Below are 25185 nucleotides of genomic sequence, written 5' to 3' on the forward strand. Positions count from 1 at the left end.
CCACAGAGGAAGCAAGAAACTGTGCTAAGCAGTTCCGTTTGTCTAGGCGAGGAGCTAGATGCCCTGGTGCAGGCACCTGCAGAGCAGGCTGCGAAGAGCACACTGCAGTCATATGACAGAAGATCTAGGAAGCAGCCAACTGATGAAAAAAAAGGGTGTGACCTTAGTTTGGTAGTTGCTAGCTCTGTGTCCGTATTGGCTAGAATAACAATCAGGCGCATGGTCTTAACAGATGTTTGCACCCATTCTGGACATGAGAAGCAATTTGGGATAGGAAAGAACCATTTTAAATTTTTTAATATTTTAACAAAAATTCTTTACTGTTTTGGTAGCCAATAGGGCCTACGAGGCATTAGAACTATCTTTTTAAGAAGTCTTATCCCAGTAATGATAAGAAGTCACTAAGGTTTTAAAATAGGGCAATAAAAGGGTCGAAACCGTAAGAAACAGGTAAGAATGTTCCCCTGGAAACGGGACATATGCCAAACTCGATGGGAGGACAAAGAAAAGGGGGAAGGTGGCGGCTGAAACAATTATTTTAAAAGTTATGAAAACCGTTTGGGAGACAAGGCTATCGTGAAGAAGGTGACAGTAGAAATGGAAAAAAGAAACCATTAAAACCAACGAAAGAGAGATCTTTTAAAGTAAGTCTTTCCTGGTGATTTTGGGGAGGTCGAGAGAGCCTCCCCTCCTTCAACTAGACTAGAATTAGTCTATACCCTTCATTTAACAATCATATATGGCTGTTAAGAGCTTTTCCTGAGATATAAATTTTCTTAACCCGATTAGGATGCCCTTAAGGCAAAAAAAAAAAAAGCTCTTAATTAAACTTGGTATCTCCTGCTCTAACCTAAGTCAAACCTAAGTCAATACTTCAAAGAAGCCTAAAGCAGATTTGTTCAGTTAAGTATCTTCTTACTGTCTCATGGTTCAAGTGCATTTTGTTAATCAGTTAAAAAACTGAAATAAAAAAAAAGACTATGCCCATATATTTCTTTGAGTATGGGTATTATAGGATATGTGATGACACAGAGCTGATAAGTGGAAAGACATCGAAATCCACTTAACACAGGATATTTTCGTTACCTAAGTGAGAAGATTGTGATAACCAATTAAAAATGGCAGTTTTCCTTGATATGTTTGACAGAGCCAATAATTACCTCTGCTCTGTGGGGCAATATCTAAAATAGTGCATGAGAATGAGACTATTTGAGGAGACTTTTTATGCTATGCAATTGATGCTGCTCCCTACATTGAAATTCATTCTTTAATCTTGGGGGAAAAGACATAAGAAGAAAGTAAAAACATCCTGCATACTAAACGCTTAACACACAAAGAACAGATATATATCTGACAATAAGAGTAAATCTAAGAGAACTCGCATTTTGAAGGAAGAGGTAATACTGGACTGACTTTGTAGAACTGAACCGCTCTGTGTGCAGAGCAGACCCAGTGGAGTGTATCTGCAGTCAGGGCTGGCCACACACAGGTAAAGGAGAGGCCACAAGATCAACAGTGTGCCTGTTTCAGGCCCAGCTACTGGTGCTTACCCATGAGTGACTGCTCTCCAAAGACTGGGGTGGAGTAGCATTTAGGCTCCCATTTCCATGGAAACAGTGAGGAGGCAAGAAAAATAATGCACGGGGAAATGTATATTTCAACCCTCACCTCCCTTCTGCCCATCCAGCCCTCCTCATTTCCATGGGAACAGGAGTTCAAAGACCTCCAGCGGCTGAAAGTGAAAGCTCGCTCATAGGCTGCAGCTGTCTGAATGTCACAAGCTGGGAGCTGCAAATGACAGTTTTTAGCAGCTGTTAAATTTTTTTAAATGATGTTTTCCCTAATAAATTCCCCACTGTAACAATCTACAAGGGGGAAACTGACTATATAACTAGGATGAGGAAAAACACCCAAAGGGATCTTTTGAAGCTCAGTCTATTGACGTCGTTCATAATTCCAAGATCTTATATCATTTTAAAACAAAGGACTGTGGTAGGAAATGCAGAGAAATAAACAGTGTGCTCATCGACTCACTCTGATGTCACACACTTCCTCCAAACGGCAGACGTGGAAAAAGTATGGTGGAACTAACTAAACTGAGGGAAAGGGGAAGGAAGAGAGATGGGGAGGAGGGATCTAGTTTAAATCTACTTAATTATATTTTATTATGAAAAACCACGTGAAAACTGCTACACCTTGAGCTGGAACACGGAGCCCAATGAACTTGCGGGGAGACCTTGCCTTACGCATTTGGAAAGAATTCTACAAACAAACGGCATTGCCATCCTAATCTCCTTGGTTCCCGAGTCTGAACAGAGAGGAACATCCATATTTCTTCAGCAAACGTAACTGAAAAGGACAGGCCAGAACTTGCTAAAGAGAACCTATTTCCCCTCTACATCCAAGGCCTTTAGAACACATATGTAAAATGATTTATAGGTGGAAAATGTGTTATAAGCTTTTAGCTCAAGGGTAAATAGCCTCATCCATAACCTGAAATGAATGCTATCCTTTTAAACACATGGGAAGGTTGAAAGAGAAAAAGAAAAATTATTTTTGTTTTACATGTCAGTACCTCGATTTTTCATCTTTTCGGAGAGGTGGTTACTCCAAATCGTTCACTTGTAACTTGGCTTCTACTCACACGTGCCTCAGGCAAACACAAAACCTGAACAGTATTTAAGTCAATTCAACGGAATGGTGTCAAGAGATTAGACAAGAAGACAAGGGGGAGTATGAGAACACACCTTTGGGGCCTAGTGGGGCTGCTTCTTCTTACCACAATCTTCAAGGTGATATTTCCATGACAAGAATATGAGAATAAACCACAGAGAGGCTCCGAGCCAGGAGATCTGGTTCCCATCATGGATTCGAGTCTAATACTGGTCACGTCAGGAAGCAAGCACACGCTGAGGATTTTCTTCTCACCAGGTAGCGGTACCAGCGTTTATGAGGAAGAATTTCTAACTGTCGGATGTCTAATTTTTTAACGAGGTATTGCTATTTTAAAATTAATCTTGTATAAAAGAAATATGGTAGCCCCTCCCCCATCCCTCACTACTATGGGTCTTGATATACGTGAGCATTGTCTTGAGATTTTACAAATGTCCCTTATAATATAACATATGATTTAAGCTATAACATGCGGATCAATAGTTGAAAAAATAAAAGTGACTTCTTAGGACCCAAGGTGAGTCTATAAAGATGGGACCAAAGTAACTGATAAGTTCTGGCACTTTCCAATATTCTGTAAATGTTTTCCTTTCTCTTTTCATAGGCAAAGTTTTACTGGCTAACAATTTCCTGAGACACATTTTCAAGGGATTATTTATAAATGCAAATATGTAAGCACCAGATAAAACTAAGCCAAAGTCTATATTAAGTGGTTTATTTTATCTCCTAGACTTTGTAAATTTGAGAGGTTACAGGTTTATGTAACTGTTGCTCCTAGTCCAGAAAAAGTCAAAGGTATTATACCTATTCTCAAAACTATATTATTCACATGAACCCAGAACAGAGAACCTAGAAACATACAAAAATTTGCGAAAAATAATAATAAAGACCTTCTCTGAGAACAAAGAAAATGAACGATCAGAACTAACAATCAGCTTTTAAGGGCACCAGCTTTAACTCAAGGAAACTTTCATTCGAATTGCAAGTATTTTTAATTCAGTACTGGGTCATAATTATCCCTTTCTGCTGATAGAAAAGCTAAAGGATACTGAATACAATTAGCTCAAGAATCTAAACAAAGAACAAATTCCTGGCTAATCCAGTCAAGGTGAAGGTTGCAATACTGAACTGACTATGCTTTGTTATCCAGCAAATAACCGCATATCAAACAGTTGAAGGAAAGCTGTTTTAAAACTTAAATCTTACTTTATTTTTTTCCTAATAAGTTCGAAGTACCCTTTTTTTTTAATCTTATTTTAATAACAAGAAGGCATGTCCTGAAAATTTACACCTAGACACAAAATGGAAGGGAACAGTGTCTTCAATAAAAGAGGCCAGCATGTACAGTGTCTCACATGGCCTATCTGCCACCTAACTGTAGGCTCGATGAGGAAGTAATAAGAAACAAACGTTGTGTGGTCTTAAGTTGAATATTAACAAAGCCTCTGGTATAAACTCGGAGTCATCCTTCTGCTTCCAACAGCACCAAGGAGACTGATGGCGAGTAGTAGACTAGACATACCTCTAAAGTAGTACTCTAAATTTCATAACAACTTCAGATGGCTACGGTTTAGCAATTAATCAGTTTTCCACACTTTTAGGCAAAGAGCAGAACAGAGCATATATATATGGTATATAAATACAACCCCCTCCCATTTCCTCCACCCCCCATAAGTTCTCCCATTGGCTGAGACAATTAATTCTGGTTCCTTTCAGCTGAGTAAAACACATGACAATAGCTGTCTTCCCTAATCTCTTTTTTAAAAAAACGTATACGTCTTGCCGGGGGTAAAGCAAGCTTCTATTAAGCTTGAAAAGCCTCACAGAGAAAATTCCTGAAAGAGGATCCCTGGAAAAAAGCATTAACTGCTAGAAGCCAGAAGAAATGACTTTCTTTATTTAAACAATTCAAAGTGAGACTTAGAACGAGAGTAGCAAAATATCGATCTCACCATTAGCACTAGGGGTTCCGAATTTTATTCTTAAAATATAATGCAAAAGACATGCCATCGGCTTCTTCTTTTAAAAGAAATGGGAAATGTTCATCATACAAGAAAATACTGAGTTTCACTAAACACATATATTCATACCCACCACCCAGAGCCCCACCCAGCGGAAGCAGAAGTACACTGGAAACACCCTGAGAATAAACAAAATTACGCATTGAGTATGCACACTGCTTACTTTGTAAGTTCTTTTTAAAAGAGGGAACATGATGGGATGATTTTTAAATGTTTCTGGTTAAAATCAAGACAAAATAACGAAACAAAAAAACCCACTAAACTTGGGAGTTTAAAAAACTCAACCTCTTCTCCAATTAGTAAGTTGGAACTTGATAAATTCGTGTGAATTTCAAAACTGCACTTGCTATTAGATTATTGGCAATTTTAGTAGGTATGATATCAATGTTGTGGTTATATATTCAAAGTCCTTAGCTGTTAAGGTATGTGCTTAAGTATTTAAGAGTGAAATGATACTTCTGAAAATTTTATTTACTACTCCAGCAAAAAAAAAAAAAAAAAAAAAAAATCAGAGAAATAAAATAAGAAAAGCAGGAAACTGATGGTATTGAAGCTGGGTGACAGGTAAATGGACATTCATGGTCCTCTTCTCTCTATTTTTGTGTGTTTGATAATTTCTACAAAAGGGCTTCTTAATGCATCTGTACCTTAAGGGTATTACACTAAGTAAAAAATAAGTTAGATGGGAAGGACGAAAACCATATGATTTCACTCAAACGTGGAACATAAAACAAGAAATGAGCAAACGAAACGAAAACAAACATAGATACAGGCAACAGATTGGTGGTCACAGAGGAGGAAGAGGATGGGGGAGGCGGAAATGAGCAAAGGGGGGCCGGACGGATGATGTTGAATGGAAACTAGACTTTTGATGGAGAGCACACAATAGGGTACACAGATACCAAATTATAATGCACACCTGAAAAGTATGTATTATTATCGTCACCTCAATGTTTAAAAAAAGACGCTGTCTCCAAATATAGCCATGTTCTGAGGTGCTAGGCGTTGGTTAAGACTTCGACATGTGAACTGGGTGTGGGGGTGGTGGGACACAATTCAGCCCATGACGATGGTTAAGCCACAAACCGGGGGGTTAGATCTGTTCTGAGTTACGGTTCAGCCACCGAACAGCATGATGACCGAGCAAGTTGCTTTACCGCTCTAAGCCTTGGTTTCCGCATAAGATTAAGAAATGAGGTAATCTACAAAAGTGCTGTGGACCACGCCTAGTGTATACTACACACTCAATAAATGAGAGTTGTAGTGTCCTGTCAAACCATCTTTTATCACTTTACTTGGTTCATACTTAAAGCTTCTCTAGTATTTAGTTTTTAAAATAATTCTTAAAATGTTTATCCTACTAGAATCTTTCGATCACCTCCTAAGATAAAACCTTGCTCTTGGAAAATGCTGGCTCCCGGAGGCCCAAGCTGCCACGTAAGACACTCACATCACCATGCTGTGAGGAAGCCGAAGGTCTCATCCAGTAGTCCCAGCCGAGCCCTATCTTTGGGTCATCCTATTCCAGGCACTGGCACGAGAGTGACCTTACAGATGATTCTGGTCCCTAGTCTTTCAAGCGGTCACTTCTGCTTGTGTGAGTCTTTCCATATAAAGCCCTCAAAGCCATGGAGCAGAGAGAAAGCCATGCCACTATATTCTGTCTAAATTCTCGACATACTGAACCTGTGAGCATAATGGTGGTTGTTTTAAGATACTATGTTTCAGGGTGGTTTGCAATAGATATACTAGAACTATAGACTTTAGATCATCACAACTAGGATCATAGAGACATAAAGACTACAGATGATATATAACAATGTATCGCATATGTAATATATATACTACAGATATCGAGCTATAGGATCATAGAAACAAAGGGGACTGACTATAGAGAGTATATAACCGACTCCTTCATTTTAACAATGAGGAAACTGAGGCCAGTCTACAATTGCCTGATAAGCGAAACATCTGGGATACACACTTACGTCGTTTTGCTTCCAGCCCTAGGCTCTTTCAAAAACACAATTAGTTCATAACACACTTCTGTTATAAAAGCCTCTTACTATCTCTTGCTATTATTCAAATGACAACATTCGGGATATTCTGCACGCTCTCTGTCCAAGACCGATCATAATTATATTTCTGGGTACAGACTATTTGTCCGATTATCCCTGGCATATGACAGGTACTCAATAAATGTGTTTTAAAGTAAAGAATCACTAAAATAAGGCAGCTAAAAAACTGTAAATAGTAGAGCTTGGATCTTCAGTGCTTGTGTTTGAAAAGACAGAAGCAGCATTTTCAGTTTTGAAATAAATTTTTAAGTCATAAAACTCTGATTGCTCCCCTGACCACCCATTATTAAATCTGGAAATATCACTGACAGCAATCTTTACAATCCTCAAACACTGACTCAAATGTAACTGCTCAATATTCATCTTCTGACGTAGACATAAATATAACTATATATTCATAAATGTAACTATAAATAAAATTGGAGGTACCACCTGCTAATTGCCTCTAAATACGCATCCTCCCCTGGCTTTTAAGTAATATGTTTTTAGCTGGGTACATGGCCTTCAGCTAAAGATTATGCTCCCGAACCTTCACGGCACCTGGGTATGGCAGATGACAAGTTCCGGCCAATGACATGAGCACATTTGTTATGTGAAAGTTCCTTCCAGGGAAGAGGCAGACTCTCCCCTTCCCACTTTCCCCCTTCCCTGCAACTGGAAAGTGGACCTAGAAGATGCGCTGGTGAGTATCCCCGACCAGGAAGACAAGGGCGACACCCCTGAGGATGGCAGAGCCACAACGCAGGAGAGTCTGGGCTCCTGACCTCAATGCAGCCACCATGGGGAACGGGTGGGAACCTTCTGGGGTGACAGAAACGCTCTCAAACTGGATGACTTAGATGCAGTGATGGATGCACAACCCTACAATATCCTTCCTTTCAAAGAGGCTCACGGCTACCAATCTAAAGATCCTCTTTCCCGGCCTTCCCTTGGGCTTGGTGAGGCCATGCGATTAAGTCCACACGCACGCCATTCTGGACCAGAGCTCTTCAGAGGGAAGGGCATGTCGCCCCTTCCTTTCTGCTGCCGGCAGTGATGGGCAGGAGCTCGAAGAACCCCCCGCCTCTACAGATGGGAGCACACCGTGAGGTCAGCAGCGCTGACCTGGTCCTCTGCCCCCTGACCTGTGTGTGTGAGACAGCCATTAGCTTTTAGGATGATACAATTACGTTACAGAAAATGAAAAATGGAGTCCGCCGCTTAACATTTGTCAACTGTAAGGCATCTTAGGCAGCAGCTATCTTTATGAACCATTTGCAGCCCAGCGATAAGAATGTTCTTAACCGAATTACAGAAAAATTTATGCAACAACTTCTGTTAGTTTTCAATATTTAAGATCTGTTGTAGATAAATATACTGGGGAAACCTATCCTGGACACTGAAGTGAATGTATTGAAAGAATGTTCCAGAAATGTTACTGAAGTTTTGTAACTTGCTCTGTTTTGTAGGTGTCAAGATTTATTTTCTGAAACAATGAATTGCCTTTTTTTTTTTACTATTCTATACAACCACTGGCATTAAAATAGCACTAAGTTAAAAACATGTCCTATTTCTTCTAGCTACTCCAATTAAATTTTAAGATAGGTAAATAGTACAAAAACCTTTTGTGGCCAGCTCATTGATATAAAGAAGCTAGCTAAGTATTTACTTACCTGTCACTTGACTTAAAATAGAACTGTGGCAGAACCAGGAGAGAGCTAAGTTAGAAGGCAGAGCCCCCTTTCTCCACTATAGAAGTTACAGGGTTAAGTCTTGTAAAATTTCCACAAAGTGAGGGTTTGGTAAACATCTCTCTCTTATCAGGAAGATTTTATCTCAAAAAAGAGGCATGTTGTTCTTCAGGCAAGACAAGAAAGACTGCCTGTCCTAACAGACAGACCACAAGAACAAACCTTTTATCTCTAGAAACTCAAGGTTTCAGGCTGCTACCTTCCACGGCAATGATGTGCATGCAAGTGAAAACTTCAGAGGGAAACTATCGAAATCCTTATAGTTATGTGTTTTTAGCTCTTGGCTCTTGTAAATAAGCACGTAAAGTGAGCTATGAATGTACTTAGATTAGAGCCAATGGTACAGTCTGTGTCACATATGATAAAGACATCAGCTTTCACACAGCACTAGGCAATAATTAAACTTTGAATAATTGTGTTGCTGAATGGGTATGCCAGCTAAAGTTGATGCTATTAAATATGGCATCAAAATATGTATGTCAATTATTTTCATTATTTTCTAGTTAAAACAATAGACTACAAACATCTGAAATTTTATTGTTAAATGAACTCTTTTCTGAATATCTAGAAGAGACCAGAATTCACAGTTAATTTCAACTAACGGGCACGCCCCATCTCTTAGATCGATGTACATTTTCCACATGAAATAAACTTATCAGATTAACCCCAGCTGGCACTGTGCCAAGCAGATTCAGTCTGTGCCCTCTTCATCTGTACTTGTTCCTACCTTGTTTTTAAGTCACAAGATGTTTCTAGACGTGGGTGTGTTCTTTTCTGAGAACAATGAAACTTTTCAAGATCAAAGATCATATATTTGGTTTTTGGATATCTCTTGTAATAAGGTACGATACACTTTTGTCACTTACAAATGCACAGTCCCCCCCAGCTTATGCAAGGACAGTGGGTGTGAGCCGATCTGTCCATATTCTCTTGCCTGGTCCTTCTGAGATAAATTTGAGAGGCCATCGGCAGGGGAAAGTAGCAAAATCTACAGAACAGACCACAGTCGTCTGTCTCGTGTGAATAAGGAGCACCTGGCTAGTACCTACCAGCCGTGGACAAAGCCATTGACCAATCTTTTACGTTTCTTATTGTACCTAAACGACGAGTTTCCAGAAGTATAAATGTTTACCCAAATCAATTTATATTTTAAGTTTTCAGAGGTAAGAACCAAATCTTATTTATTTACTCATTTGACCTATAAAGTGAAAACAGGGCCGCCAAGGGTAGGAGCTACCGTGAAGAGTGATGCCAGAAACACAGCAAAAAGAGGACGATCCCAAACTGAACAGGGCTTTCGGTATTATTCTGAGCCTCGTCGGCACGTCACAGAAGCTCCTGAGAGAAAAGCGGGTTATCTGCAATAACACAAGTCTTGGTTCCGGGAGTATTTTAAAAATCTGAAATCATGTATACCGCCATCCTACACCAGGGCAAACCCAGTCCGGCATCTGGAAGCAGTAGGGATCTCTTACTGCTCCGACTGTCTTGATATTCAGCAAGCAGCTTAGAAGAATCATAGGAGTAGCGAGGGAGCTTCGATTCTTATAACAATAAATGATGAGTCAGTTACCTAACAGGAGTATTTGAATGGGCTACTCGACATCTCGAAATGTAGTAAGACAGACAATGTCTTTATCAAGCAGATAATACGCTCACGAAAAATCACTGCCAGTCTTATGAGCACGTTCTCTAGTTCTATAGGCTTTAGTTAAAAATCACAAAATATCCTTCATAGGTAAATGGGATCCCTTTTCACAGATAAAGCTAAGCAAAGGTAATAAAACTACTCAAGTCATACAAATTTACAGTCAATTTAGCTACTATATTATTTTGTATGTATTCAACGGAACAGTTTGCACTCATTAAATAACAAAAAGGTTTGCTTTCTTAGATACTTTTATGAATTTCATGCTGTCGTTTTAAATTTTTTAAATTTTTTTCAGTAGTAAGTCATATATATTTTGCATTGTACATTCACTGCCCATACTTAGATTTCTTTCTGTCACCATATATTTGAACCCTTTTATCCCATCTACCTCCTCCCTCATGGTGTTTTACGTCAAGTGAAAATATTTTTGACACAGCAAGTTGGACTTCATCAAAATTAAAAACTTTTGTGCAAAGGACATTATCAAAAAAGTCAAGACAATCTACAGAATGGGAGAAAATATTTGCAAATCATGAATCTGATAAGAGTTTGATATCTAGGATATATAAAGAACTCCTACAACTCAAGAACAAGACAAATAATCCAACTTAAATGGGCAAAGGACTTGCATAGACATTTCTCCAAAGATATACAAATGGCTAATAAGCCCATGAAAAGACACGTGTGCTTATTATATCATCAGTCATTAAGGGAATGCAAATTAGAACCATGTGAGGTACCTCTTCGCACACACTAGGATGGCTAAAACTAAAAAAACAAACAAACAAACAAAAAAAAACTAGCAACATCATTCAACAGTGGGGCAAAATACACATTGTTTCTGAACTTGATATGGAACTTTAAATCCAGATTTTTCCCCCAATCTAAGTAAAGCTTCAGTCAACCTAATAGTTCCATCAGACATTTCACTTTCTGCTGCATCCTATCTTAGAGTCATCTAAGCTTTCTAATAAGTACACCATGTACCCCATCCAAACTGCTTAGCTTTATAGCATCTCAAACCTTTTATAAAGGATTTTCTTAGTAACATCCCCAAGTGACTACACACTGCATAACATATGCAGGAGTGTACTGAACACCTGCGGAGGTTCAGAAGAATTCAATGACTTTCTGGTGAAAAGTTCTCCTTGTTAGTTTTGTTCTCCCCAACCCTGAGTTGGAAGCTACATCTTTAGCAGTCCTTACTCATCAGTGATGTTCTGCCTTCGGTTCCAGCTTCCACACAACAGGCCCTCAGGAGCGACTGCTGCGCCCCGCACTCCCCTCTCCCAGCAAGCGCCACTTCCCTCGGGACCAGACCTCGGGGCAGTTCTACCAGCCTGAACCCTCCACTCTAGCTATCTTCCACGTGTTTTAGTATCATGGCATCTAGGATTATCATTTTCTTCTTATTCCTTTTCTACATTTAAAATGTTTTCCGCAATACATCTGTATTTCCTTTACGATGACAAAGTGACTTAAAAAAACCCATCTTAGGAGTCATTAAAGTGCTTGCTCTTAAATACGAAAATTCGCTTCACGATAACATTTGCATTCCAATCCGAAAGGAAAAATAAAAGAATAGAATCGGAGCAGAGCAGATGAGCAATGCTGTGTTCTTTCTCCACATAACTTTCAGGATTTTTAAACACACGTTAGAGACCTTTGATCCGAGGGGGCTAATCCAAGTCTCTCACTCTAAAGATGAGAACACTTAGAACTCGAGAGGTCAAATAAATTGCCAAGTTCAAATCATCAGCCTAATGTTTTTGACAGTGCCATAAAATTAATGTCTTCCTGCTTAAAACCTTTTAAAGAGCTTTCCATCGCCCTTCACACAAAGTCCAATCTCCTTAACTGACTATTAAGGCTCTTCATCATCTGGTTCCCACCATCTTCTCCTCTCCAGCCTGATTTCAAGCCCTTCTCTGCTCCCCTCACCCTACACTCCGTGGTGCACTTATTTAATTTCTTTACGTTCTTCTTTGGCTCACCCCTGAGGCTTAGAACATACGTACTCCTCCCCTCGACCCTTATTCTCTTCAGCCGACTGAATCCTCCTCATCTCTCAGGTCTTCCCTGATCCCAACATAGATTAGTCCTCCCTGTACGTTCCCACGGAACCCGGGACCCCTAATTTAGACATTAGGTCTCCCTATATGTCCCCATAAGACCCAGGAGCCCCTCTCTTCACAAAACCCATAACCGTTTTTCGGTGATCAGTTAGTGTGTGCCTTGCCCACGAGGCTGCAAACTCCCTGAAGGCAGGGACCATATTCACGCCTTGCTCTCGTCCATAATCTTCGTGCTAGCACATTACTGGGTGCAAAGTACATACTGACAAACTGAATTCTACGAAGGCTTAAATTCGCTTATAACTGCTAGAAATACCTACTAAAAGGCTGTTAGCACATTATGCTACACACAATCCTTTGGCTTTGAGTCTCGTATGACCCTCAGCCCTATCATGTTTCATGAACACACTGTTCAACGAGATTTTTCTGGATCCTGATTCTGCCAACCAATACGCTAGCGATCCATGCTTGGCCCCCTGTAAATCTGATAAACGTGCTACAAAAATTACTCTGCCTTTAAAGAATTAAGTGTCTTTCCTTTAAGGGAATGCCCAAAGGTAATTTTTAACGTAAGCCACCTTTGTATCTTTATCTGATCTTCTAAATTGCCACTTTCTGGATTATTAGGGGTTTTTTTTTCCCCCATTACACCAGTAAGTACACTTAGCTTTTCTCACAGACTTCTTTGAATAAATAAGCTGAAAAATGAGATTTAAATCAGATGGCAGCAGTTCTACAGTCCAACAATAACGCTCTCGTGAGCATATGCCTTCTCTACAGACGGGAAATTCAAAGCAGACAGAACTGTTAACTGCTTATTCGTTCTAAGTATGTTTGCTACATAGCGAGGCTCCCTCTCCATGTATAAAGCACAAAGGTAAACAGGAACTTTTGTAATTTAGACACGTACATTTACCTTGATAGCCACATACCTGAAAGAAAGGGAAATAAACTCTGATAACAGTGTCAATCATTGTTAGAGCAGTCATTCACCTTTAAGATCCATGCTTCAAGAATTAAGGAAACTCTAAATATAGATTTGATGCCTAAGCTATCGGCCTCCTCAGAAACTGCTGAAGCATAGAGAAGGTCAGGAGATTCTGATCACCGAAGGGATGTATAATCAAGGAACACTGGGCAGTAACTAACGAGCAGGTACAAGGTGCAAAGCCATGCATTTTGGAAAATGATACGAGCACTGCCCTAGGGCCAGGAGCCTGTGTCCAAATCCTGACTTTATTACTTTCCAGCAGTGTGACCTTGAACGACCTACTTAGTCTGTGCTTCAGCTTGACCACCTGTAAAGTAAATCTAAAAATCTGTACCTATCGCACAGGGCTGTTGTGAAGATTAAATGAGCTAAAAAAAAAAGAATAATGTGTTAAATTGAATTAAAGTTTAAAAATAACGTGTCATTCTTTTCATTCTGTCTATTCTGGTGCTGTTAAGACGGAATGCCCAGGTTACACGGCTATAGGATTTGTGTACCTTCCTCCCTTTACGTTCCCTGTTGTGTCGATTCTCATTCATCTCAAGTTGTGAGCATCCTAATTTCTTATTCTTACTCCAAATCTCCTAATATGAAGTCAGTAGAATCAAAAAAAAAAAAAAAAAAAAAGAAAAAGAAATTAGTTCCTTTCCCTTTGTAGGGGTACCAAATGCACCAAAGGCAAGCACACTTTGCTGTTATGTGGGGAATTCTCTGAAAGCCGGGAAGGCTGACATCTGCACGAGGAGGTGGGCCACAGAGACACCTGGAGCAAGGTGGCTCAGTACGGCGCCAGCGATGCTGTCGTCACGTAGCCATGGGCACACTCATCCTGGCACGGCTGGGCCCAGGCTCCTGAGGCCAGAAGCAAGCTGAATCCTATGGGTTTGGTCTACGTAGGTCGAAGGTGAGTGAAAATTTTCAGTATGAATTCATAATGATTTTATAGAATGTTCAAATACGTTCCATATACCAAAAACCAGGACATGGGTTCAAAGAACGAGTAGGCCGAATGACTCCATTTTACTCTGGATGGAATCAGTACTTTTATTTCACATTGTTTTTATTTGTTTTCCCCACGAAGATTGTTTAAGGGAGGCGAAAAGTGGCACTTTACTGTGGGATACCAATATCATTTCAGATTTTTAGCCTTCAAATATTGTCAATACCTTATTCTCGTGTCTGTGGAGAATACATAGAGCAGTTTCTATCATTTCTAATTAACAAAATTTGAGAACTTTCATTCAATTATTCCATTTACTGATTTGACCACTTTTGGTAGAATAGCTATCATGTTTTGAGCTGATATGGGTTGAAAAGTCCTTGTCCCTTGACAAGCGTCTGTTAACAAATGACCCCTTTGCTCCCCGGGTCCAGTCTCGACAACCCTCTCGCACCAAATGCAGTGCTCCACGCTCTGCTTCCATCGAGGATGATGAAGGGTGCTCGCTTCCTGAGGTAGTAAGTGAAAGTCCTCCTTAGGAGAACAATGAACTTGGGAGTCCAGCCAACTCCCTCATGCCACTCTTACTTAGACAAATGTATTGAGATCTATTCCAGCCTTCTCGCTCACGCTCATTAAGAAGGCTGGGCATCGAAGACCTTTAACTCTTGTGTAACAGTCTTGAGTGCTAAGTTATACCTTGTTTGTCAAATCCTCTTTGAAGAGTTCAAGTCGATGACAAATTAGACTACACATTTACAGATGACATTAATATTTTAAATGGAAGATATATTTCCTGTCTCTTTAATAAAAGGAAGCTGAGCAGCGTACGCCCAAGAGAGAAAGCAGTTTGCACCTTTCAGGCAGAAGCAATAAAAATGATCGTTTTATATGAGAGAATCAAATTAATAAAAGTACAACTGTTAGGTTGGAGGAAACTGCAGAGTTTTTGGGCTTCTAATCAAAAGTCATATTTTAATTATTGAAATTTTGCTGATTCCAGTATTTTTCACATATTGCACAGTTTTAACACAGCCTTGAATATACTGAATCTCGAATCATTGAAATTATCGTCACGATCTATCAATTCGGCGTATTTTAATAGATAGCTTATTAAATGTACTTGAGACCTTCTTCCCCTCCCCCTTATAATTCTTAGGATGTAATTAACAGAGGAAAAAAGTTATTAAGGTACCTTTAATGCATTTGTGACACACTGGGACACATGCATTCAAATGGACCATTAGTGACTCAGATATTTTTCAAATGCTATACCCAAAGAAAAGCCTGCAAGGGATCCGCCACAAACTGTTCAAAAAAAGGAAAGAGAAAAACCCATAAGTAGAAGACTTGGCTATTAATAATATTAGGATTACTCCCCACGAGCACTGTGGCGTATGAACAGTGGGGTCCCGCCTTCTGAAACAGCATCTTCAAGACATTTTGTGTGGCTGCTAATTGCTGAGATCTTGGTCAGAAAAGCACCTGCCAGTGAAATGTCACTAAGAGGCAGAATGGCACATGAAACTGGGATCTACTTGGAAGTTCTGTAGTAAGGCCCTTAAAGAAAGTAAAAATAAAATGGTCCTTTCTGTCTTAAAAGACACCCACATGTTCAAGAGAAGGCCTTTGCCCATTATCCCTCCATTAATAATTACGCTGTGATTTATGCAGGAATATTTTTAAATACCAGTATTTTTTTTTTTTTAATTTTTTCCTGGAAGGAATCACAAGAATCTCTTAATAAAGGGCCGTCTTTGGAAAACACTTTTTGTATTTTCTAAATTAATTCATATATTGATTTTTAAAATTTTTTTAAGGACAACAGGAATTATTTGGATAGAGAGAATCTCTGAGTGGTAACATGGTGAGTAATTTCTGTGTTTTAGTTTTTTTATATATGTATTTTCCAAATTTTGCACAATCAACATTTTAGTCATTATTACATCGTTCCCCTACTCAAAACCTTCAACTGTAGAATTAAAAATATCAGTTCCTTAGCTTTATAAACAAAACTTTTCATGACCAGCTCCTACTCTCGCCTCTTCCTGGGCTTCCTCCCATATTCCCGCCAGACGGAGCAAGTTGAAATTCGCAGGCAGGCTCTCTCTCTCTCCTGTGTGCCTCTCGAGTGCCGTTCTTCCTATCTGGAATACTTTTTCCCTCCACCTGACCACTAAAAAATTCCCTTTTTTTCCCTTTAGATGTCTGCTCAAAGTTTTCACTTTTAAATGGGCATCGGCAGACATTGCTGGTGAGCAAAATGGTATGTCCTTGAAGGAGAGCAGTTTGGCCCTGTCTATCAAAATCACATATGTGCACACACAAAAAGATCGCACATGCAGAGCCTTCAAACCAGCAATTCCACTCATGGGAATTTAGCCTATAGACATACTCACACGTTTCTGAAATGATAATGTGCAAAAGATTATACGCTGCAGCAGTTTATGGCAGCAAAACATATACACATACATTGGGAGTTAAAACATATTCTATAACGCCGTACTGTGAAACACTATGCAGCTGTCAATGAACAAGGAACCTTCCAGGCGCTGACACAGAAAATGCCCAACACACACTGCTAAGTGAGAAAAGCAGAGTGCAGAACATGAATGGGACCCCAAAATTCTGCAAAAAAAGGGGGGTGAGAGGAAGAATACATACAAATTTGCTTGCATTTGCACAAAATATTTCTGGAAGGATCGTAATGTCACTGGGACAATGGGAACGAGTGGGAAACTTCACTGGATGCCGTTTATATTTGCTCACATTTTGACATCGTGAGAATGAACTGCTTATTCGGAAAGGTAAAACTGTAAGTTTAAAAATCAAAATGCTAAAAAAAGTGTCCACATCTTTATAAAAATATCTCTATTTCCGGTTTGGGGAGGGATGGGAAAAAAGACTTCTGATTCACTTTGAAGTTTCAAATAAAATGCAAAAGGGTAATAGAGTGTTTGGTTTGAATTTCCAGTCAAGTTTTATTGCATTTTTAATGAGTACAGGAGTCCCCCCAACAGACGCTCATCCAGTTTCCCTTTCTGTGGTTTCAGTTACCCATGGTCAACTGCAGTCCAAAAATATTAAATGGAAAATTCCAGAAAAAAAACGATTCATAAGTCTTAAATTGCACACCATTCTGAGTAGTGTGATAAAAATCTCACATTGTCCTGTTCTATCTCACCCAGGACATGAATCACCCCTTTGTCCAGAAAATCCGGGCTGTAACCACAATACAAATAGATATTCTGAGAGAGAAAGAAACCACATTCATATAACTTTTACTATACTGTTATAATTTTTCTATTTTATTATTAGTTATTGTTATTAATCTCTTATTGTATCTAATTTATAAATTAAACTTTATCATAGGTATGTATGTATAGGAAAAAACATAGCATATATATGGCTTGGTAATTTCCAAGGTTTCGGGCATCCACTGGGGGTAGTGGAATGAATATCCCATGAATAACGGGGCCTACTATACGATGTCATTTTCTGATGACAAACCTGTGGATATACAGTTTTGGTGAATATAAACTAGATATGCTGTTGAGAACAGTGTTTATATATTTTAGACAGCTAGTCTAACCAGGATGATCACATAAAGGGTCGATGATTGCTCAGCGAATATTCATTTGCCCCTCCTCCGATCTCTATGGTGGAGTCACTTTCCTGCCCCACTACCCTGGAAGTGGCCTTCTGATTTGCTTTGGCCAAGGGAACATGAACAGCAATTAACACGTGCCAGCTCTAAGCCTAGGGCTTAAAGAGTCATCAAGTGTTTCCACGGACCCCTCCACACTCTGTCATGAGAAGAACACACTCCAGATACTCTGCTGATTACGGAAGAACGAGGTGTAGAACAGATCTAACCAAACCCAGGTCCTGGAGCTGAGTGAGCCCGGCCATGTCCAGCTACGCCCAGCCAAGATCAGCCAAACCCCAGCCACCCAACGACTCAGACAAATGATAAATGCTCACTCTTAAGTGCGACTGAGATCTATGGTTGCTAGTTGTGCAGCCGTATCTGACTAAGAAAATGCCAAAACAAAAACAAACAAAAAAAAAAACCTTGTCTGTGTAACTAATACTCTCCATTCTCTCTAAAAAGAAATCTGATATTCTTAACATGCTGAGCTCTTGTGGCTACGAGGCTGTTCCCGCAACCAAGTTTATGTTTAAAAAGAGTTAACTGCATTGATTCTCAAACATGTTTACGTTCATAATACAATGAATGTGGAAAGAAACTGAACCGTTATTTCTCTAAAAACTGAGTTAGCGATTAGAAAGACTTGACGAAGATGAGTCATTAAATACCAAAGTCACAGCCACGCTAAATGGTGACAATGCTCCCATCAAAGATGTAAAAACAGTTATAAAAACGTCTATAAAGTCTGCTTTAGATTGCTTCATTACTTTATTAATTTATTGTCCCTCTTAAGGAAACTGAAACTAGAAAGCATTATGTATTTCAGAATACCTATTCAGAGAAAGGATATTAAGGGACCTCCAGCAAAATTAATAATGAATACATATGTATGTTTTCAGTTAAAATCAATGTTTAAGTTAGTACGTACTATTTGTTACGCTTCATCTCCTAAAACAACTTTCTCTACAGTCTTGATCGTGTCAAATAAAACGGCTTCTTCAATATTTCCGCCTACTGAAAACCAATTGCAGGTATTACAATAATCAGAGCTACAGTGTTATTTTCGTTCTGTTTTGTTGTGGATCCTGTTTACAAGCCGGCTCGCAGCCCTTGATTGAGTCTGAAGGCTACGATTTGATTTCATACTGAGCTGGAGCACTGTGCTGAGTTTTTGATGTAATACTGGCTTCTCTAGTAATTTAATCATCATTTTAAATTTCTGTTAACCGAGCCTAAAATCCGATTCATTAGATTTTTTAAATATAAGAACTGGCCTTTTGAGCCACACTCCTCTTGCTCAGGCCTACTTCCACGTCTGGAAGTGTACTGTCCCTTCTAATAAAGCTTTTCTTTTCTGTTGTAAAAAAAAAAAAAATATATATATATATATATATAGAGAGAGAGAGAGAGAGAGAGAGAGAAAGAGACAAAGAGAGACAGAGAGACAGAGAGACAGAGAGAGACAGAGACAGAGACACAGAGACACAGACACAGAGACACAGACACTAAAGCCTGAACTTCTCCCTGACTTACAGGCCTACAGCATAGTCTGACCCCCAGCTTCTTCTCCGGCCTCACGTCTTACCACCGTCAGCCCTGACTCATGGCGCCCCAACCACACGAACCCTGCCGTCGTGTTATGCTATCACCGTGAGGCCTTTCCTCTCAGAAGTTTCCTCTGCGTGAGCTACTGTTTGTCCCGATGTGCTCTTGGGTGTCGTTCAGGTCCCAGAGAACACCAGTGAGGCCCTTACTGACCACTTCACAGAGAGTCCCCAACCAATGCTTCTGATTACCTAACTCCATTTTAAGTCTGCATAATGCTTTTATCAGTAGTTGATAAGTAATATCAGTAGCTAAGAGTTGTGTCTTACCTCTCTTCAAAATAGTTAAAGATTCGTAATTGATACATGTCTTTCTAGTTCATACCTAGATTCCCAGGGCCAAAATTATAGCACATAGCAGATCAATTAATATTTTTATTATTAAATCAAATGCAAATGCGGGCACTAAAACAAACAAAAAACCTAAGATTTTTCAACCATGGTGAACAAGCTATGGTTTTATAAAACAGAAAAATAAAAATGTAATGTATTATATGTTTCATGTCAACTGTCCCTACAACATCTTCCATAAAAAGATATTTTAAATTAACCTACAAATCAATCTCATCCCTAGAATCAAGTATAGAAAGATTATTTCTCAACATTTAAAACAGAATTAAGTGCAAAAAAGTTCTAATTATTGCCATAGAAAGTGGTTTAATAATTTCGGATTTATTAGCTAGACGACTTAAATAATTTTCAGATAGTGAATTTATAAAGTGTTGCTAAAAGTTAATTTTTTAGGATTTTGTAAAGGAACAATCAGTTTGGAATAATATCAACTAATATACATATACCTCTTACTACGTACTAGGTATTCTAAGTGCTTTAGATGTATTAACTGATTAATTCTCACAATCCCGTTAACCTGCTTTTATCTAATATGATCCCAATTTTACAAACGAGATAAATGAAGCTCAGAGAGTAACCTGCCCAAAGTCAGCGAGCTGGATGGAGGGGACAGGCTGGCTCCAGAGGGCGGGCTCACGGGCTTCACCCTACACCACGTCCCCTCCCCTACCGCTGACCAGATTCCCTCCGAGGAAACTGAGCTGAGATTCAGGGGTCGCATCTTAAGTCTGCGCGTGGCAGAACTGCCGCTCTGAACGCTGCAGGGCTGCCGTGTTCTGCCACGGGAATGAGGATGCGGAGAAGCTGGGGTGGGAAGGAGAAAGTGACAAGGACTAGGTGGCGAGAGGCCTGACGAGCACAGCAGCATCGGCCCAGCGCCAGCTCTGCTGCCCCGCTGAACTCCTGCCCTTGAGTTTACAGGGACACACCCTGACGTCCACATGACAAATTCCCGTTCGTGTTTAAGACAGCTCAAGAGTTTACTGCTTGCAACCGTTAAGAACCTTAACCCATAGCAGAAGTGATAACCCAAGGGAGGGGAGATCTGGCTCCCTGTACTAAACCAAAACTGATGAAATACTCCCCAAATAGGCACATGCTAGAAACGAAATGAGAATAACAGCTGTTCAGATAATAACATTTTTTTAAAATGCGGATGAATCTTAGTTGGTTTTGTAATGCTTTATCCTAATCGATATTAGAAATGTACATCCGGTGAAGCAGGAACTGTGCTGATGTCATTTTCCACATCTCTGGCACATGGCGTTGCTCTGAATTTTTTTGTGGTTGTTCAGTTTGGCATGCTAGACGAAACCTATGCGCCAACCCAAGGAGGAGGAAGTGACGTCGGAATGCTTGCCCTCGCCGCCCACGCCCAGAACAGGGCCCAGCCGCTCCCTGAGACCCCCCTCCCGTGCTGGCACCGTGCCGCTCGGCGTCTGTCAGTTTGAGACACACGCCCAGGGCCAGTGCAGTCTGGACATGTGGTAGTCTGGGCAAACGGCTTTTGCTAACGAACAGTGTCCTGCCCACTGAACGCCAAGTCTCTACAGTGACACCGTGACCACAGGTTTCTAGGTGCGGAACCTGGGAAAGCCAGAACGGCCACCGTTTCACCTACACAGTCCTGATTCCCAACTTTCCCATTCAGATTGGCACAAGGAGCTCTCCAATTCCACATGAGGGGGACACTTACAGTAATTTTCAACTCCTCTCAATAATTTATTTTTCTCGTGTAGATCAGTGGTTGCTTTTTTAAAGTAATGCCACTGCATCTATCCCCTGCCGGAGCTAACCAACACGTGCGGACAAATTTCTCTATTCACACGGCCATTGCCAACTGTTTTCTCATGCCCTTCAAAGTTTTTTCCCATCCGTAACATGGCCCCAGTCAGTCCATCAGCGCCAGATCAGTGCTGCAGTAACCGATACATCTACTCAGCAGATGGTCCGGCCCATATAAATCCCTCCTGTTGATTCTACATGGCCTTCCCACCATCCTGAGGCTCAAACCTAAGATCCACTGCACCATCTTCGGGGCAGAAGGCCACCCGTTTCCTGTAGGACTGAAATTCAGATAGTGATCCCCTAATCAAACTGAGTAACCGCCATGGTAACCCAACTAGCGCCTTCTTCCTTTTGGTCCACCCTTCTGTGGTGCCTGATCCACTCATCCTACTCCTTCCTCAAGGCCTTCTGTAGACAGTTTGAATAGTCTGCCCCTGTTAGAAGGGCAGACAACCAGCAAGCGCTTTCCCTGTGCTAAATACAAGTGTCTCACTGAACCCTTAGAGTAATCCAGCGAGGTAGGACTATATCCCTCATTTTCCAGATGAGGAAACTGAAGCTTAGAGAAATTAAGTAATTCGCTAGTAAGTCGCAGATGTAAACCTTGAGCTGGGGACTGTGTAACTTTAAAGTCCCTGAAAATAGTTAACCTTTCAGCCTCTGCACAAGCTGTTTCTCCTGCTCAGAAAGGTCCCGCCCCTCTGCTGTCGGCCAAGCATCTGGTCGGCCTTCAAAGCCTCACAGCCACCCCCCACCCGCCCCTTTGGAAGGCTTCTCCACGTTGTTCAGTGATGATTATTCGCCACTTCGTTCTGCCTTATTACAACAAACAGCATCCCCATATATATTTATTTTGCTTCTCTCTTTTACTTGATTGTGAGGTCTTTGGAGGAAAGGATTCTATTTATACCCGGTACACTGTTAATAACCCCAAAATGTTGGTTATATTACATACTGGCCTCTCCTAACATACATTGGAAAGCAATGTTCCTTTCACAACCACTTTATAGATTAAAAACTTGAAAAAAACTCAGCCGAATACAAATTAACATTTATCCTAAACTATTCAAGCTTGACAGAATATGCATCGCTTATTAGGCTTGTTCACTGCTCAAACATTAAATCATACATTTTGAATTTAAACACATATTCAACGCTTCTCTTGGAATGCATAATAAATGTAACAGGTGTATCTTTTCCCTTTACTTAAACTTAGGTATAAAAATAACTGGAACTGGTGGCGTGATAGAGGAATGCGGGCCATCCCACTGAGACAGCAGACAGAAGGAATCTTCAGGGACTCGTTGCTATTGCTCCTGTGAGAGGCTCAGGCTGCATTTAAAGATCCCTGTGGTGTGCGGGGGACCCCTGGGCTGGGGGAAGAGACAATGGGGGGAGGGTACGATTTTGTATCAAAATGCAAGCCAGTTTCAGCTAGCCAACAACCAAAGAAAAGAAATCTTGGATTTAAGGGGAGTCCAATGACAAACCTTTCTAAATGTTTCTGGAGCCCTTTTGACTATACTGGATTTTCTGCTCACATATCAATTTGTCCACGCTGGAATTAAAAAGTTCTTAAGTTCTGCTAGTGTTGACTCTAGCTTATCTTAGTAAATACAATACTGGTCTGGGCCATTTCTTATTCTGTGTGTGTGTTGCGGCGGGTGGTCTGGAAGATGACAGAAGTTCTGCTTGGCTTCCTTATCCTTTTCCTTATCTGTGACTTGTCTAAAGGGTCCTGTGTAAAGGAACCTGTGATTTTCTCGCATTATTATTCGTTTTTAAAGGATCACTAGGATGTAGCCATATTTTTCAAAGTGTGATCGAGACATTCTTGAAATCAATTAGTGGCTCATAACTAGCTTTTAAACAATTAAATAGAATAGAACAGGGAAGAAAACTAAATACAGCACATGTAACAACAGTAAGTATAGTTGAGTCCGATTTTTTTCCACTCTTGTGTGTATAATGACTCGCAATGAGTTTTTTACTGAGTCTCTATCTAAAATGTCAGAAAGCCATAGGGCTACTTAGGAACAAGAAAAGATTCAGTGTCCACACCAAAACCACGGTACTTACTGGGATTTTTACCACTGAAGGAATCGAGATACCTCACATTATGAAACAAAGTCCAATTATAGAAAGCTATTTAATTAATCCTGTACTAAGAAAGCGTCTAAATACCCTTTGTAAGAGAGTCAACCACCTGAACCCAGAGGATTTTGTATTTTAGCAAGAATGTAATTTGCTTCAGAGTGCAGTAATCAGACTGGGAAGCAATTTATTTTATACTGTGGAAAATCTGAGTATCTCTTTCATACAATTTAAAATGTTCATCTCAGACAAAGCAAAAAAATTTAATATGGAATCAAAGGCAAATGATAAATATTTTATCTTAGCACAATTTTAGGAAAACTTTCTCAGATGAATCCAAACCAAGTATCACCTCTAAAACACCGTACCAGTCAACATTTTTACGGTTCAAATCTGGTCAAGAAAACTAAAGATCTCCAGAAAGTCACGTAATTAAATTCAACAACCTAACGTCTAGATTATTTAAAAGTTTGGTATACAGAGCAATATTTTGTGTCTGAGGTTGTCTTTCCATATTAGTGACTAAACTTCATATCAAATAAGCTCCAGAGTTAGGGCAGAAGTGCCCTTTGGGACAGCTCAGTGGCTTCGAGGCACAATACACATCAACATACAGAATATTCCTATCACCTATAAACGGAGGAGTGTTTCCTGGTAAGCGCGTTCATATTCATTCATATTCATTCATCCTCTCCTCTTGTCTCCTGTGCACCCACACACACACCACACGAGGTCCTGCACTCACTGGGCATCGGATGCTCCCTCGGACTTGGGCCCTGTCTACTACCTCTTTAGCTTCCCCTGCCCTCTCGGCTGTGCCACGTTTGGGCCTGGAAAATTCCTGCAAGTTTTTCAAGACTCAGCTCGGACCCCTTGGAAGATCGTGACAGGACCATCAGAACAAAATAAAATAGAATTCTGAACTCTGGATAAGCGTTCGGGCTGGAATACAGAGAAATTAATGTCTAAAATGAAGTTTAAAGATTATCCACAACCATGGACCACCCTATCCTGACTTGGTATACCTACTGTGGTTAACTGACCACCATATAATGTATATAATTATAAAAATAGAAATTATGTATATTAAATAGGAAAAGAATGCAATAGGTTAGATGTTTCTATACTGATGAACGCTTACGGAAGTGTATTATGGTTTTCTATCTGTTTTGCTTTTGCTATTTTTTCTCCGGCTGATTCTTTTCAACTACACCTATGAAACATCGACGAAAATGGAGAGTATAATGAATCCCTATGTTCCAATCTCCCAGTTTCAACAATTATCAGACATTTCCAGTGTCACCCACATCACCAACCCCTTACGATGTCATTTTTAATCTGCCTACATTTCATCTTTAACTATCTCAGTATGAATCCCTAAATCATCATTTTTAACACAATCATATCATTATTGCGCCAACAAATTGAATAATTCTCTTAACATTATTAAATATCTAATTAGTGATCGAATTACCCCAATTATCTTACAGATGTATTTTACAGTTTGTTCAAATCAGCATCTATGCAAATCCAGTCC

The 25185-nt window shown here is 40.0% G+C and overlaps 1 protein-coding gene across 12 annotated transcripts in view; it reads right to left on the reverse strand.

Annotated features, from left to right (window-relative positions):
- Positions 1–25185, reverse strand: part of RABGAP1L (RAB GTPase activating protein 1 like) — a 417651-nt gene that overhangs the window by 40300 nt on the left and 352166 nt on the right. The gene's annotated exons all lie outside the window — the stretch shown is intronic.

This window comes from Pteropus medius, unplaced genomic scaffold, assembly GCF_902729225.1.
Source record: "Pteropus medius unplaced genomic scaffold, Ma_sr-lr_union100, whole genome shotgun sequence".
Taxonomy (NCBI): domain Eukaryota; kingdom Metazoa; phylum Chordata; class Mammalia; order Chiroptera; family Pteropodidae; genus Pteropus; species Pteropus medius.